This window comes from Centruroides sculpturatus, unplaced genomic scaffold (genome assembly GCF_000671375.1).
Source record: "Centruroides sculpturatus isolate CEXI.00-Female unplaced genomic scaffold, Cexi_2.0 scaffold2202, whole genome shotgun sequence".
Lineage (NCBI taxonomy): Eukaryota > Metazoa > Arthropoda > Arachnida > Scorpiones > Buthidae > Centruroides > Centruroides sculpturatus.
In genome coordinates, this window is record NW_019386755.1 from 14,703 (window position 1) to 30,980 (window position 16,278).

The following is a 16,278-nucleotide window of genomic DNA, read 5'->3' on the forward strand; positions in this document are numbered from 1 at the left end:
TTGTCATTTATGTATAGAAATTGAATATCTAATTGTTTCTGAGTAATTCTTGAACTCCAGAAAACGTTGAATTTGAAGGAAATAACAATTTAGTTTATTCGTCCAAACAACCTCTTTTACGTGGGTAGAAAAGTAATCGGAATAATTAAAAATTTGGTCCTGTCGTTACGAATTTCAAGAGTCGATAGGACTAATTAAGGACAATTACAAAAAAGATCAATATCTTTCCGAGAATATGTGACCAACTAATTATTATATGGTGGTAAAGGATTTCAAATACAATTAAAACTTGCAGCCCGTCATTGTGACGATGTCACAATAAACAAATGCCCTTTTCTATTGTATCACTATCATCAATAATAAATATTGCTATAACTAACTCTTTGTACATGAAATTACAAATCTTTGTACAGCACATATTAGTATTTTATAAATTAAAGTACATATTACAAATGTAAGTTTCCAACTGTTAGCTGGAAATAAATGCATACATAATAATATCCACGATATTAGCAATATTGGTTCGGGTATCCTATTATATGAAAATATCATATAAAACTTAAAAGGCTGCGAGTTTTTACAAAAGTAATTTTTGTAATACTGCTTGAATAGTATATTTACTAAATTAATTATTATCTATTATAATTATACTTGACATTAATATAAATTTTTCTAATTATACATATTTATTAAACACTTACAATCAATGAATTCTGTTAAATATGTGAAAAGTACAATGACATGTACATTTTTCTATTTAAGTTACTTTTCCTCTTTTATTCAGTCTATTACATTAACTTATACAATTAGAGAATTAACTTAGAAACTTAACGGTATTTTGTGCTTAAAATGTGAACAATTTAAAAAATGAAATGTTATGAATTAATCTATGATTTTGATGCAGTTACATTGTAAGCAGAGGTAATGCATTTATCTTCTTTTCCACCTAGAATATCACGGATTTGTAAGAGCATGTCAAATATAGTGTAAAAACTTTGGAACATCTGAAAGTATATAAATTATATTTTCATTTATGTTATTGTGAGAACGTTCATCATAATTATTATCCGAGTTCGATTGCTTATGTTTACCTTAACCGGAGAATCTTTTGACATTATAAAGCAGTCTCCGCAATTGAATCCGATTTCTTCATCACGAAATTTCTTCATGAAATTCAACATCTGTACAAATATATTCTGGTTAATAAAAGAAGCGTTTTCTATAACGAGCCTCAATTGTCTTACCTTTAATTTATGCTCTAGACGTCGAGAGTAAGCTCCCAATGTTCTAATTTCTTGGAATGAATCATAAGCCTAGGCAATATATTATTATTACTATTTTATATAATATCAATGAAATATATTCAGGAAATGCTAATAATTTCTACCACACAATTATATTTATGTAATAATCTTCATGTTGTACAGTACCATTCATGCTACCCTTGCTATGAATTGTTATATTCTACCTGAGCAGCTGAGTGATATGCTGAAGTATTAGATAATAAATTTTAAAGATAATACTTCTTCCTGTTTTCCATCATCAGAAATTTACAATTAATTAATTAAATACACTCTTTGTGTCATGTCTAACAAACATTTCACTCAGTAACGAATATTTTATTTAATTAATAATTTGGATTATATTACAGTTATATTATTAACTGATTATATTAGTAACACATTAGTTATAAAAGAACTCGTTGCTTATCTGTTATAATTAAATTAATAAACACATTATAACTGATACTTACGGATGCGGCTAGTCTTGAAATTGCAAATGCCAAAAACGTCAAACTTACAGTTACCAAAATTGTAATAGCTATGGTCATTGTGTACAGATTAGTGATAACTATCCGGAATAAAATAGAATAGAAACAAATTGACACTATTGTAATGCTCATTCCGTAAAGAAAAAGAAAGTATTCATTTTTCTTCTCATTAATACCGTCTAGAAGATCGCAAAGTTCTGCATGTTTCGCTATTAAATTATCAATTTCTTGTTTGGGACAACTAACTTTTGCAAACTGTAACTCGATTGACAGCGCATCGAATCTTCCTTTGACAGCGAAACACGTTACGGTAAAAACTATTAATGTAACTAACACAATGCTGCACTCGTATATTACGCATGTGTTTAGAAAAACGCTGCAAATTACACTACGCCAATAACCACTGACTTGTTCGATCTTCACACTGGACAATACCGAAATGGTGATGGTGATAATCGCAGCCACGATGAAAAATGCGCTACCCACGCAAAGGTGGAGTACTTTCTGATATCTGAATAGTTTTTTTCTTTCGCCTGAGTAACTGGACAGCTTTTGGTCAAGCAGTATTTTCTGATTTCTTCCGGCATTGTGAAGGACAGCACTAAAAAATGCAACTGACAAAAGTAGGGATCTAACAAATGGCATGCTTTGTTTTTCGGTCAAGCTGTGTGTGGCACTGCACCCGATTGTTTTATCTGTTGGGATAAGCTGGATACTTAACAGAATAAAATGTGCTATGTATATACCTTGCACGAATAGCATGTAAATTCGCATAGCCTTAGCCTTGTTGTTGTGTGGCCTGCATTTGCAAGGCTCGAAGAATAAACCGCCAAATATATAGGATAGAGACATGGACGGTAAGAGGGAACAATATAAGCATTCATCTCCCATTGTGAATGGCTTTGATTCAAATTTTGTATTCGTATAGAACACAAGCAACCGTATTCTTTATATAACACAGTACTCTAGTATACATTTCTATCGAACTGTTGTCTATATCGTTATTAATGTCCAAGCTATTTCAATTACTTAACGTGCCATAAGAAAATGAATTTCCGAATATATAAAATTAGAAGCAAACCGATAATGTATAAAATGAAATGATACAGATATGGAACAGTCGCTTTATACGTGTACAAGTATTAACTCATAATTTAAGTAGAAGAATGTAAAATGTGACATTCTGTTATTTGTAATTTATTATTAGTAGTTACATAAATACTTAAAGAATGCTGTTAAATATATTAAATGCATTATATATTTATGTGGTTATAGACAATTGGAAATAGCCATTTAAAATTTTTTAAATTACAGAATATCATGGTAAAAATACTTTTATTTCTATATTAATTAACATGTGAACAGAATTAAACGCATTTATATTTATTAATTAATCATTTAAACTCATTCGTGATTTCTAAGAAACAAATAATCATTATGGATACCGGTTTCTAAGGCTTTTCGATAGTGTTAAATCGTGAAAATTTACCAATTTCTTGCAAAGAATTTTCTCTTCAATATAGAAATAATCGAAATAATAAACAAGCAACGCCGAGCTCATCTGCTAGTACTATAATAAACTAAAATAATTATGAAAATCTCTGAAATATGGTACACCCCCTCTATAAAACGGGTTCCTATAGTTCGGATTCCTATATTACGGCGAAAAGATTGCGACAGTATTCGTACAAACACGCTAAAAAGAACTCTTATAATTCGGTAAAACGTCATCGCCGACTCGTGTCGCGACAGGATTGGTCGAATGTAGACCAATAGCGGATATTATACAAACCGTTGAGTTTGAACGAGCAGCGGACCTACTAAAAACTATTTCTTATTTAACGTCCATAAAAATCATATTTATATTAATGATGTCTCCAAAGTTCAGCGAATTTTTCGCAAAAAAAAAAAATAATTTATCAGGAAGTACGCGAGCGCCATTCGATGAACCGTTCCACGACGAAAACAAGCTGAAGCAATGGCGTCGTCCAACGGTGCACACTCGGTAAGTAATCCGACAATTTTTTGTTTATAGCATAGTTTATATAGATTATTCCCAAAAAATTATAGTTATTTTAAAAATGTTGAGTCGAACTAGTCTAGAGTCGATTAATTTTATGGTAGAAACCTTTCAAACAGCCATAGTCCGTAAACTGCATACGTGCCGGGCTGTGATTGGCTCATGTATTTAAGGACTCGTAGAAAATAGATTCATAAAAACCGGAACGTATCTACCGTGTTGTAAGGGGGATCTACTGTATATAAATAATATCTCAAAGTTTAATTGCTTCATTGTCGAGTTATAATTTATGTATAGTTAACCTTGTTGGAGTAAAGTTTACTACTAGTTTATTTACAAAAAAAAATAGTTTAAAATTATTTTCATCTAGATACGATGCTTCCGGGCCAATTTGAAGAGTTTATTATACATCTACAGATATAGAAGAAAAACATTGATAAGAGTGATCGCCCTCTACGTGTTGGTTAAAGCATCCTTCTGCAGCTTAACTAAATTAGAAGGCAGATAAAATTGGGGTTTCTATACTTGAAGTTTATTCTTTTTTTCGGTTGTAAGGTAAAATTGAAATTTTTATTCATTTCTATACGAGAATATTAGGTTTTTGTTTACTTATTGACGTAAAAATTAATGAACTAGTTTATGATGGGAAAAGTCCGCGCAAATCACGTATTTCGGACAAATTTTGAACATTAAATTCGTGCCAACGCCACAATAAAACTCTGTAATAACAAATTTTCAGAGTTTTATTGTCAAAATGTTTTCGTTTTGTATGGTTTTCTCAGTTTTATTTCGTCTGCGTCGATTTTATCGGTAAATCGTATATCACAGTTAGTGTTGATGATTTTCCGACAAATCGCTATTTCTATAACAGTTCATCGGTCTTGACACAGACGACGAACGCGGTCTTTCCACTTATTTTCGATTTTCGATAAGCCCAAATCCAATAGAATTGTTAAAGCAAAATCTAAATTAATAAATATATTACATTGGTATCACCCCGCTATAGTTTATATACGCATCATATACTATATGACATTTGTACCGTTATAATCTGAACTTTAACTAAACATAATGATTCGACATTATTGTTTAGCGCTTTTTTTTCTATTTACAGAAATGTTTTCAGTTTTGTCAATGGACACAACTGTATAATTTGTAAAAACTAATTTCTCTAATTATATGTCGGAATTAAAAATCATTCGAAAGTTAAAATACCATACCTGCCTGTGGCTCCGTATTAAAGTCCCCAACACTATAGCCAATTTCTATGGCTGCTTTTAAAAAACCTTCTGTTATTGGTGGATGAAGTAGGGTGACTTCACAACAACATTTCCACCAACACTATGATAGCCTGATTTGTAAATTATTTTTATTAAATTATTCATCTTGTATACATTTATATTATATATATACTGTATAAAAAACATTTACCATTGCGTAATATATGATAATCTCGATTGTCTTCGACTTTTAGAAAATATGGAAAAACATTATCCCAATCCCAACCTGTAGCACCATTTTTTGCCCAATTGTCGTAATCCATTTTGTTTCCACTCACAAATAAGTTATACAGTAATTTAAAACTGACGTTCCGCCAAGTACTTTTCCTGCTACAATTCTATGTTGCTGGAAGAAATAAATTACAATCAGTTTCAGACGTAAATTAATTTCGTACAAATGCCAATTTCCAATTGTTTACCCTGTTATTAAGACCCTTAGCTGTAGTTTTACTAGGTACAGTGGTAAAATTCCAATTGTGTTTTGTTAGAGCTAAATTTTGAAAGTAAAGTGGCACTTGAGACATTAAAGGAGGCAGTTCTCCCGCTTCTATCATAAGAACTTTAAGGGATGGTAGCTTTGAAATCCTATTGGCTATAACTGATCCTGCTGATCCTGCACCAACTGCAATAATAAATAGATTTTAATACTTTATACAATACAGGAAATGATAAACACTATCAGTAATCATGGTACTTTACAACTAGAGTGTTAGAAGAGTGGCAGCGTATAAATCTACCAATCTTTTCATCAATCTATACATTAATTACTTACTTTTGATTATACAGTACATGAATTACTGTGAATAACTTCAGGAATTTTTTTTGGATACGTTGAGCTGCTTTTGTTGTGGCCTGACCAAACACAAGATAGGCGTGAAAAAAAAACATTCTTATTGGCTGCACGACAAACAAGGCACTTGGCTTTTTGAATGTGGAATTACGAGGCTTGTGTACAATGGAAGATATGACTCAACAGCCAGGTCAATTACGTATAATATAAAATGCATTCATTATGTTTTATTTTCATTAACTAAACTATATTAAATGGGCTAGTGAATGTAATTCAAGCCAGTGTATGTAACATTTTATTTACTAAAATTTTAGTGAGTAATTATTATAAAATTGATATTTAAGCTTTGTCGTAATGGTATAATTTACGCAAAAGCATATAAAAAAATGTAAATTTCTAAGGCTTCAGACGAGTTTACTAGGAAATTACGAAATCCTATAACATCAACGTCTGACGTGGACTTTATATAATAACAAATTTATCAAAGTTAGAATTAAAACTGTGTACAATAAACATGTAGGCCTATATAATACAGTAAACTTCGATTTAACGGACTAACTCGAGCGAAGGGAAATTCGTTAAAGCCGAAAGTGTGTTGTACAATAAGGTAGGTTTTGACAAAGTTTATTCTTATTTTTCTTACATAGATTTGTTTGTTTAATTAAAGTTAAGCATGGAAGAGACGTTTCATTTCACAGAAAAGCTTTCTATGTGTCTTATTGATTACGTATTCACGTCAGTACTGAGACTTAGGAACAATGATACAATCTAAATCGAAATAAACAATTTCATTTCTATGTTCTGCACAGGTAATACAAAGCTTCAGAAACAAAACCATAGAAACATAATTTATTATTAACATCTTGCATTAATTAATAATTAATACAGCGACTTATGAAACACTCAAGTGTTATTTAAACTTCAAAATGTAAGTTATTTATTGCATGAAACTGGAAATAAAACAATGATTTGAAAACAAGATATGTCGGTTTTATTAAACTTTGATGTCTTCGTAGTTATACAAACCTTTTAATGTAAATTTTGTGTATGTTTTACTTTGTTATCTTTATAAAAACATCAACTGAAGAGAGAATCCGAAATGCGTTTTTGGTGTACTCGATACGTTTTAGATTCGATCATTGTAAAATTTCTTTATACTTTTGTAAACTTAGATATAAAATAAACTAAAGAACCGTTCTGGTAATATCATATTAACTGGTGTGATAAGCCATAAAATTTAAATAACTGGTTTGGTTATCACAGTAATTAATTAAAAAAAATTAGAGAAAGAGATGAAATAATGAAAACGAAAGGGTTTGTAAGAAGACAACAACGAAATTGCATTCTGTCGGTTCGAATGGATGTAATAACCTATTCTACTGTGAAATTAACTGTATCTGAATTTTAAAAATTTTGCGATATTAGATGAAGAAAACTGTAATGGGCGACAAGTAAAATATAAAGAAGAGAGAGTGAACGGAGTGAAAAAACTCACATGTCGAAATTCATAGTCTGTGAAAAATCACGCATTCTCATTAGGAAGTAGCCCAATTTTAACCCAAGTCTAAGGTGATGCGAAAACCCGAGCTAATGTAAATTTGATGATTTCAATCTTTTCTTTTTTGGTAAGAAAGCGGAGGAGAAGAACTCCATTTTACAGATGCAGTCAAGGAGCTTCATAAAAATTTCCCATGGATAGCACTTCATCAATGAACGACACATCTTCCGAAAAACTACTCATCGAGGAAAATGGAGAGAAAAATTGCGGATCAGAACAATCACACATTCATTTATTCATTCATTTAGATTTATTAATGTAACGAGGTTATATGACCTGATGTCGCAAATGCATAACCAGGTATTATAATTAAATATGTTTGTTAGTTGGTTTTACAGGCATAAAATAACACTACAGTATCGTTGTAAATTGTGGGTATATGTTTTGATTTTACATTACAATTTTTGATAATTAAGTACATTTGTTGATTTACAAACATAGATAGTAATAACATGAATAATACAATGTACTAATAGCAATTGGTTGACACATATAAGTTAGCAAGTCTTTTTACAAGAAGAGTATTACAGATGATTTACATGCCAAGTTATATATACGAAGTATAATTAGAACATACCTTACAAAGTATGACAATAATGTTACAACAGCTGATAAAATAAAAACAGTTTGCTGTAAAACAATTAACAATAAAGCATAAATGCAAATATGTAATATTATATTAACAATTAAAAATTAATTGAATATTTTGAAAAATCAAAAATCATACTCGTGGTAAAGAAAGTGTCTAGAAAAGCAATGTTCCAGTTGACAGGAAGATTTTCAATCAAAGTCTTTGGAGAATCCTGTATGAAATCGATACGTAAGAAAACAGAGACTGTGACTGTGAACTTTTCATAAGTCCTCAGCACAACTAAAGTCCGTGAGTGAGAAGAGCTGCAAAAGTTCAAGGGTGTCCTTAATTAAACATCACAAAGGTATTTAAAGACACCGTTTGTAATGTTTGTTATCAGAATATAACAACGAGTAATGTCCCGAGAATCCGCAACATTTGATCAGGTGCTACAGATAGCAATAAGCAAAGAAGCTATAGAAATAATCACTGCCGATCGACCCAACATTATTAGAGTCATAGATGATGAAAAGCCATATTCATGTAAAGTAGAAGAGTTAGGAATGTAAATAGCTGAGTTGCAAGGAAAACTACAATGTGAAAATCCAGACTTTAACAAAATTCGGTCATCGATGTCATCGCACTTTTTCAATAATCATTAAAATCTACTCCTGACAGAATCTCCACTTACACTTTCTCAACGGCAAAAAAGACACATTCCTCTAACCTGCTGACATCTTGCCCAGGCAATATCGTGCTAATAGCGTAATTGACGGGCGAAAAGTCAGTTTCCGCTTAGTTCGTCCCAAGGTAAGGAGTCACCATCCGGTCCCTAAGAATAGTCGTCATCAGTGCCTCTAATGTGCTAGTCAGTTCAGAACCTCCTATATTACCTAAACGGATACCTTGCCACTTCTCTGTACAAAGACTCCACCAACAATAAATATTGCTAAATCACTGTCTCAAGATATCGCCTATTTCCGAACTGTCGGCACAACAACCCTACCAAACTACCGAAAGCGAACTTTCGTAGTTGGAATGCGACAACTACAAAATCCATCAGGTATTTATCTCAACGCGCGATCCAATACAAACTCTCTCTCGCGACAACTCTGTTAAATAGAACACAATAATCAAAATGTTCAAAATACGGTTAGATCTTGGACGCGCCACAATAATTCGAAAAATCATTGATTAGGTATTATTTCTGTAATGAAAAAATTGCACCGTATCTACCATTAATTGACAAATCACCTTATTGAGACTTATTTAGTATTGAGCCTAAAACTAGTTTACGAACTTCTGACATTATTGACAGTATTCTTCCCTCTATTGAAACCGAGGAGTTAGAAAACCTGCCAACAATGGCCAAAAAGTTGTAAAGAATGTAGAAAGCATTCAATATGGTATTTCAAAACAGACATCGCACAGATCAAATTATACATATTGTAATTTATTTATTTTATATCTTTGTTATACATTTTAATTATAAATTTACAAAACGATTTTAGCATTGTAGACTGAAGAGGAATTTGCAAGAGTTTGATCCCAAATACATATAAATAAACCATCTGAGAATTAATTGCTTCTCAGTAATTCTTGAACTCCAGTAAACGTTGGATTTAAAGGACGTAACAATTTAGTTTATTCTTCCAAAGAACCCCATTTACGTGGTTAGAAAAGTTACCAGAGTAATTAAAAAGTTGTTCCTGTCGTTACGAATTACAACAGTCGACAGGACCAATTAAGGAAAATTACAAAAAAGTTCAATAACTCTGCGATAAGATGTGACTAACTAACAATTATTTGGAGGTAAAAGATTTCACATACGATTAAAAGATACAGCCCGTTTCTATTGTATCAGTATTATCAATAGTAAATATTGCTATAATTAACTCTTCGTATATACGCTATTACGAATCTATCTACAGTACATATTAGTATTTTATAAGTTAAAGTACTTATCACAGACACGACAAATGTAAGTTTGCAACTTTTAACTGGAAATAAATGCATACATAATAATATCCAAGATATTAACAATTTTGGTTCGTGTATCCTATTATAGGAGAATAATATATAAAAATTAAAAGGCTGCGCATTTTTACAAAAGTTATTTTTGTAATACGGTTTCAATAGTATATTTACTAAATTAATTATTATCTATTATAATTATACATGACATTAATATAAATTTTCCTAATTATAAATATTTGTTAAACACTTACAGTCAATAAATTCTTTTAAATATGTGAAAAGTACAATAACATGTACTGTACATTTTTCTATTTAAGTTACTTTTCCTCTTTTATTCAGTATATTACTTAAACTTAGAGAATAAGATATATTCTTTGTTGTATTTTGTGCATAGAACGTGAAGAATTTAAGAAATAAAGTGTTGTGGATTTATCTATGATTTAGATGCAGTTACATTGTAACTAGAGGTGTTGCATTTGTCTTCTTTCCCACCTAAAATATCACGGATTTTTAAGAGCATGTCAAATACAGTGTAGAGACTTTGGATTATCTGAAAGTGTATAAATTATATTTCCGTTTATATAATTATCGAGAAAATAATTTATATTATTATAAAAACACTCATAATAATTATTATCCGAGTTCGAAGATTTATGTTTACCTTAACGGGACAATCTTTCGACATTATAAAGCAATCTCCACAATTGATTCCGATTTCTTCTTCACGAAATTTCTTCATGAAATTCAACATCTGTACAAATATATTCTGGTTAATGAAAGAAGCGTTTTCTATAACAATCCTCAATTTCTTTACCTTTAATTTATCTTCTAAACGTCGAGAGTAAGCTCCCAATCTTCTGATTTCTTTGAATGAATCATAAGCCTAGGCAATATATTATTATGTTGGGTTTAGTAGGTAATACTCGGTTTAAACCGGTGGCTGTGTACTATGCCGGACCAGAGTCAACGCATAGCAACCAAAACAAAACTAAAATTAAATGTGTGTGTCAGTGTCTGTATTAAGGAATTTCCTAACAATATGGCATGTATTCAATATAGCGGCCTTCTGTAGTGTGATGTATGTATTTCTACTCAATTGTAATGTTCCCAGGCTTTTGTGTAGCATGTGTGGTATCACACCTGTACAGGAGAGAACAACAGGTACANTTCGTGCATCCTATTGTATGAAAATATTATGTAAAAATTAAAAGGCTGCGCGTTTTTACAAACGTAATTTTTGTAAACGGTTTGAATAGTATATTTACTAAATTAATTATTATCTATTATAATTATACATGACATTAATATAAATTTTCCTAATTATAAATATTTGTTAAACACTTACAGTCAATAAATTCTTTTAAATATGTGAAAAGTACAGTACAATAACATGTACATTTTTCTATTTAAGTTACTTTTCCTCTTTTATTCAGTATATTACTTAAACTTAGAGAATAAGATATATTCTTTGTTGTATTTTGTGCATAGAACGTGAAGAATTTAAGAAATAAAGTGTTGTGGATTTATCTATGATTTAGATGCAGTTACATTGTAACTAGAGGTGTTGCATTTGTCTTCTTTCCCACCTAAAATATCACGGATTTTTAAGAGCATGTCAAATACAGTGTAGAGACTTTGGATTATCTGAAAGTGTATAAATTATATTTCCGTTTATATAATTATCGAGAAAATAATTTATATTATTATAAAAACACTCATAATAATTATTATCCGAGTTCGAAGATTTATGTTTACCTTAACGGGACAATCTTTCGACATTATAAAGCAATCTCCACAATTGATTCCGATTTCTTCTTCACGAAATTTCTTCATGAAATTCAACATCTGTACAAATATATTCTGGTTAATGAAAGAAGCGTTTTCTATAACAATCCTCAATTTCTTTACCTTTAATTTATCTTCTAAACGTCGAGAGTAAGCTCCCAATCTTCTGATTTCTTTGAATGAATCATAAGCCTAGGCAATATATTATTATTATTATTATTATTATTATTTTGTATAATATCTATGAAATATATTCAGGAAATGCTACTGATGTTAACTGTACCATACAATTATATTTATGTAATTGTTCGCATAATGTACAGTTCCATACGTGATAACCTTGCTATGAATTGTTATATTCTACCTGATCAGCTGAGTGATATGCTGAAATATTAGATAATAAATTTTAAAGATAATACTTATTGTTGTTTTCCATCATCACAAATATACAATTAATTAATTAAATACACTCTTTGTGTCATCTCTAACAAACATTTCACTGAGTAACGAATATTTTATTTAATTAATAATTTGGATTATATTTATTACAGTTATTATATTAGAAACGCATTCGTTATAAAAGAACTCGTTTCTTATCTGTTGTAATTAAATTAATTAATAAACACATTATAACTGATACTTACGGATGCTGCTAGTCTTGAAATTGCAAATACCAAAAACGTCAAGCTTACAATTATCAAAATTGTAACAGCTATGATCATTGTGTACAGCTTAGTATTTACTATTTGGAATAAAGTAGTGTAGAAACTAATTGACACTATTGTAATGTACATTCCATAAAAGAAAAGAAAGTATTCATTTTTCTTCTCATTAACATCATCTAGAAAATCGCAAAGTTCTGCGTGTTTCGCTATTAAATTATCAATTTCTTGTTTGGGACAATTAACTTTTGCAAACTGTAACTCGATTGACAGCGCATCGAATCTTCCTTTAATAGCAAAATATGTAACGGAAAACACTATTAATGCAACTAACATCAAGCTGATCTCGTATATTGCGCACGTGTTTAGAAAAACGGTGCAAATTACGCTACGCCAATAACCACTTACTTCTTCGATTTTCGTACCAAGGATTTTCGATATTGTAATTGTCATGATAATAGCTAAGATGAAAAATGCGCTACCTACCCAAAGGTGAATTATTTTCTGATATCGCAATAGTTTTTCTCTTTCGCCTGCGTAACTCGACAGCTTTTGGTTAAGCAGTATTTTCTGATTTCTTCCGGCTTTGTGAAGGACAGCACTAAGAAATGGAATTGACAAAATTAGGGATCTAACAAAGGGCATGCTCTGTTTTTCGATCAAGCTGTGTGTGGCACTACACCCAATTGGTTTATCTGTTGGGAAAAGCTGGATAATTAATAGAACGAAGTATGCTATGTATATACCTTGCACGAATAAAATGTAAATTCGAATAGCCTTGGCGTTGTTGTTGTGTGGCCTGCATTTGCAAGGCTCGAAAAATAAGCCGCCAAATATATAGGATAGAGACATGGATGGTAAGAGGAAACAATATAAGCATTCATCTCCCATTGTGAATGGCATTGATTCAAATTTTGTTGTATTGTTATAGAACATAAGCAACTGTATTCTTTATATAACACAGTACTCTATTCTACATTTCATTCGAATTGTTGCCTATATCGTTATTTACGTCCAAACTATTTCAATTACTTAACGTGCCATATGGGAAAGTATTTCCCAACAATATAGATTAAGAAGCAAACTGGTAATGTATCAAATGAAACAATACAGATATGGAACAGTCGCTTTGTACAAGTATTAACTCTTAATTTAAGTAGAAGAATGTGAAATGTGACATTTTGTTATTTGCAATTTATTATTAGAAGTTACATAAATACTTAATAAAAGAATGCTGTTAAATATATTAAATGTGTATAATATTTATATATAGTTATATAGAAAATTGGAAATACAGTAGAGCGTCGTTTATCCGAAACGTCGGTTAACCGAAAACATGTCACTCGGCAAACTTCAGTTTTCGCTAGTGCTGTGGAGCTGCAATATTTGGCTATATCTTGGGCTACTCTAATATTTTTGTTGCTGGTGTGTGTGTTTTAGCTGACAGCACTGGCATTTTTGTGTGGTGTTTTTCTGAGGACTGTGTCATGCTGAATCGAAAGTTTTTGATACTAGATCACATTCTAAAGTATATATTTTTTGGTTTTTATACTTTTTAATATATTTATTTTGTTTGTACAAAATTTAAAAAATAATTTCTAACGATACAATAGCCACGATTATTATTTTAGAAAGTTTTTGTTAGGCTTAACATCAACAAAAATTTATCGCGAAGCGACAAGCAATGGAGAAAAATTTCAACACGAATTATGTTAATATATTTTTTCGTGCATAATCGGTTATCCGAAAAATAAGTTATACAAACAACCTCAGTCCCCAATTGATTCGGATAAACGACGCTCTACTATATAACAACAAGTAATGTCCCGACAATCGGCAACATTTGATCAGGTGCTACAGATAGCAATAAGCAAAGAAGCTATAGAAATAATCACTGCCAATCGACACAACATTATTAGAGTCATAGATGATGAAAAGCCATATTCATGTAAAGTAGAAAAGTTAGGAATGTAAATTGCTGAGTTGCAAGGAAAAGTACAATGTGAGAATTCAAACTTTAACAAAAATCGGTCATCGATGTCATCATACTTTTTCAATAATCATTGACATCTACTCCTGACAGAATCGCCACTTACACTTTCTCAACGGCAAAAAAGACACATTCCCCTAACCTGCTGACCTCTTAGACTGGGATATCGTGCTAATAGCGTAATTGACGGCCGAAGAGTCAGTTGCCGCTTAGTTCGTCCCAAGGTAAGGAGTCACCATCCGGTCCCTAAGAATAGTCGTCATCAGTGCCTCTAATGTGCTAGTCAGTTCAGAACCTCCTATATTACCTAAACGGATACCTTGCCAATTCTCTGTACAAGGACTCTACCAGCAATAAATATTGCTAAATCTCTGTTTCAAGATATTGCCTATTTCCGAACTGTCCGCACAACAACCCTACCAAACTACCGAAAGCGAACTTTCGTAGTTGGAACGCGACAACTACAAAATCCATCAGGTATTTATCTCAACGCGCGATCCAATATAAACTCTATCTCGTGACAACTCTGTTAAATAGAACACAGTAATCAAAATATTGAAAATATTGTTAGATCTTGAATATACAACAATAATTCGACAAAATCATTGATTAGATATTATTTCTGTAATGAAAAAATTGCATCGTATCTACCATTAGTTGGCAAATCACCTTATTGAGACTTATTTGGTATTGAGCCTGAAACTAGTTTAAAAAATTCGGATATTATTGACAGTATTCTTCCTTCTATTGAAACCGAAGAGTTAGAAAACCTGCCAACAATGACCAAAAAGTTATAAAGAATGTGGAAAACATTCAATATGGTATTTCAAAACAGACATCGCACAGATCAAATTGTACATATTGTAATTTATTTATTTTACAGTAGAGCGTCAATTATCCGAAAGTCAATCTTCTGAAACGTCAATTATCCGAACGAATTCTAGTCGGAAAATTTAAATTTTAGCCAGTGCTGTGGCGCTGCAATCTATGGCTATGTCTTGGGCTATTCAAATATTTTACGTTTTAGATACTAAATTAACTTCTGAAGTATAATTTTTATTGTTTTTATATTTTTCAATAAATTTATTTTGTTTGTACAAAATAAAAAAATAATTTTTAACGATACAATAGTCTTCGTTAGGCTTAACATCGACGAAAATTCAACGNAGGCTTAACATCAACAAAAATTTATCGCGAAGCGACAAGCAATGGAGAAAAATTTCAACACGAATTATGTTAATATATTTTTTCGTGCATAATCGGTTATCCGAAAAATAAGTTATACAAACAACCTCAGTCCCCAATTGATTCGGATAAACGACGCTCTACTATATAACAACAAGTAATGTCCCGACAATCGGCAACATTTGATCAGGTGCTACAGATAGCAATAAGCAAAGAAGCTATAGAAATAATCACTGCCAATCGACACAACATTATTAGAGTCATAGATGATGAAAAGCCATATTCATGTAAAGTAGAAAAGTTAGGAATGTAAATTGCTGAGTTGCAAGGAAAAGTACAATGTGAGAATTCAAACTTTAACAAAAATCGGTCATCGATGTCATCATACTTTTTCAATAATCATTGACATCTACTCCTGACAGAATCGCCACTTACACTTTCTCAACGGCAAAAAAGACACATTCCCCTAACCTGCTGACCTCTTAGACTGGGATATCGTGCTAATAGCGTAATTGACGGCCGAAGAGTCAGTTGCCGCTTAGTTCGTCCCAAGGTAAGGAGTCACCATCCGGTCCCTAAGAATAGTCGTCATCAGTGCCTCTAATGTGCTAGTCAGTTCAGAACCTCCTATATTACCTAAACGGATACCTTGCCAATTCTCTGTACAAGGACTCTACCAGCAATAAATA